Genomic DNA, 3,199 nt, shown 5'->3' with positions numbered 1-3,199 from the left:
GTGTGTGCTTGGGCTGAGCATTGAAGCTTTTTCGTGCTTAGGCTGTTCCTGGAGTTAAATGCCAATTCTGGTACCAGTTTGGGCGTTTTACGCCAAGATGTTTTCGGCTGACTTTGAACGCCAGTTTGGGCCATCAATTCTCGGGCAAAATATAGACTATTATATATTGTTGGAAAGCCCATAATGTCTACTTTCCAACGCAATTAAGAGCGTGCCAATTGGGCTTCTGTAGCTCCAAAAACTCCACTTCGAGTGCAGAGAGGTCAGAATCCAACAGCATCTGTAGTCCTTTTTCAACCTCTAAATCAGATTTTTGCTCAGGTCCTTCAATTTCAATCAGAAAATACCTGAAATTATAGAAAACACATAAACTCCTAGTAAAGTCCAGGAATATAATTTTTGAATAAAAACTAATAAAAATATAATAAAAAGTAACTAAATCATACTAAAAACTATGTAAAAACAATGCCAAAAAGGGTATAAATTATCTGCTCATCATTGACCTTTGGGGTGCCCTCTTTGCGGCCGGTTTCTTAGTAGCTTTCTCCTTGCTTTTCTTGGTGGCCATCCTGAAAAAGGAAGGGAAAAAGGAAAGCATTAAACCCAAAGAATTATCTCAACAAAAACATGCAAGTGAAAGATAGTGCCCAAAAGAAATATTATGATAAAGTAATCATAGAGACATGGGTCACAACACTTGGCATGGGATACAAGAGAAAGTAAATCATGCAATATGGCATGAGAAGAATAATCTCAAGCATCCATAACAGAGAGCAAGTCAAGTTCAATGAGTATCTAATTAGTAAGTGATAAGCAAAGTGGACTCAATGCCCTTAGAAGAGGGCAAGAGAATGAGGAGGAAGCACTAAATTGAAGATACATGATTAAAATAAACCAAAATGGCATTCGTGCATTTCCTCGAACACTTGGTGTGCAATTATCAAGCAATGAGCAATTATGAGATACTCAACCAATTTGAATTCCATAATGAAAGAACAATCATCACATAACATCACTTACATGACAAAGATAATGAGAGACAACAAGAAGATCGATTAAAGCAAATTAAAACTCAAATTCAACATCCATGAAAAAATAAAAAAAAGGAAAAGTAAGCAAACAAAAAAAAAAACAAGTAGTACAATCATGAAACTAAAAGAAAAAATAAGTAAATCAACAAGAAAAATCTAACTAGAAGAAGAGATTATGCAAAGAAAGTAATAGATGAGATATGGAAGAAGTAGAACCTTGAGAAGTGTAAAAGAATAAAGTGAAGTTCTCTCCTTGGGAAAAAGAGAAGGAGAGAAGAAGTGTAGGGCCACCAGAATTGGTGGTGGTCGCTGGTAAGTAACCAAAGACGGTGGTAATGTATAGAAGAAGAAAGAAGAGAAGAGAGGTGATGGAGAAGGGAGAAGAAAGAAATAAGAAAGAAGGTGGGAGATGGGTAGAAGCAGGGCGTGCAGCTTTAAAACTGGTTTGCACGACCGGCGCGCGCGCGCACGGTGCGCTGGCGCGTCGGTGAAATGACGCGTACGCGTGAATACAACTGTGCCCCTGGCATAGGATTGGCACGAAGTTGGCCTAAGTCTCAGGTAATTTGTACCAAAGTTGGCATGCAGCACAGGCGCGCGGATGCGCACAGTGCGCGGACGCATGCCTGAGTAAATTGGTGACCGGCGCGGACGCACGCAGTGCGCGGACGCGTCGATACGGGCACATGTTAGGCACAAGTATGGCACAACTCTCTGGTTTTTGTACCAGGGAGTCCATGTAGCGCCATCGGCGTGCGTGTGCACAGTGTGCTTGCGCGTCGATGGTCAAATTGCAAGGGGCGTGCAGGCGGTACGCACGCTGGCGCGTGGATACCTACCACGAAATGGGCACAATGTGGGCATGACTCTCAGGTTTTTGGCCCAGGAGTGTGAAATGCACCACCAGCGTGCGCGCGTACAGGGCGCTTGCGCATGCCCGTTTTCCTTGCTTTTTTTTAAACAACATAGGGAAAAGCTATTCTAACATATCTTTGGTAGGTGTTCAAGCTAGTAGTCAAGAGAACACACTCAAATTCATGCACTAATTCAAAACATAGCATTCTCTTCACTTCAACAATTTATCCATACCAAAATGAGGAAATCTATCTAAACATCCTAGTTATCCAACAAGATTAACAAAGCTAGCATTCCTATGCAAACAACAACATCAAGAAGTCACTAAATTCACAAGAATCTAAAGCTAAAAACAAGAAGCTATACACAAGGAAGATCTAACCACGGTGGGGTGCCTCTCACCAAGCACTTTTCTTTAACGTCCTTAAGTTGGACGCTTAGTCGCTTAAGCTTCTCCTCCTCTAGGTGCATCCGTTTGCAGGAACACCTCTAGCTCTTTTGGGAGCTTGTAGGAATGGTACTTTGATAAACCCCAATTTTGTGGTTTATATTGTGTAGAATTTGGGGGTTTTTGTTAATATTTCTCACACTTATCCACAAGAAATGCATGGTTTTGTGTTCTCTTCCTAATATTGCTTCACGATGAAAAACATGCTTATTTTACCTTAGAATTGCTATATTTTGATCCTCTTTTATTGTCATTCGATGCCGTGATGTATTTGTTGAGTGATTTTAGGATTTATAGGACAAGAATGGCCTAGAAGAGAGAAAGAAAGCATGGACAAAAGGGAGGAACATGAAGACTTACATTTTGGAAACTTCAGCACCGACGCGCACGCGCACCTCGCGCGCACGCGTGGATGAGGATAGTTGGAAGCGGCGCGCAAAGATGGACGCATCCGCGTGGATCAGAGAATTTCCACCGACGCGCACGCGCACATGGCGCGCACCATGGATCACAAAAGCAATCGGTGTGCACGCACGCATGGCGTGCACGTGCAGAAAGCTGCACATGACCTCATTAAAGGAAATCATGCCTGGCGATTTCTAAGGCTCATCAGGCCTAAATTCAAGCTGTTTCTGCATGGAAAAGACCCAAGGATGCTAGGGGGAAAGGGGGGATCAATCATTTTATACTTAGACATAATTTTAGTTAGTTTTTTGGTTCTTTGTTCTTTTAGAGAGAGAAATCCTTGTTCCTCTCTAGATCTAGCTCTTATTTGATCTTCCCTTGTTGAATTCTGAATTGGATCTTGTCAATTACTAGTTTTAATTGTTTAATTTGAATTCTCTAGTATAATTTTGTTTAGATC

This window comes from Arachis ipaensis, chromosome B6 (assembly GCF_059453495.1).
Source record: "Arachis ipaensis isolate K30076 ecotype BB chromosome B6, ASM5945349v1, whole genome shotgun sequence".
Lineage (NCBI taxonomy): Eukaryota > Viridiplantae > Streptophyta > Magnoliopsida > Fabales > Fabaceae > Arachis > Arachis ipaensis.
Note: the sequence above shows the minus strand (reverse complement) of the source record.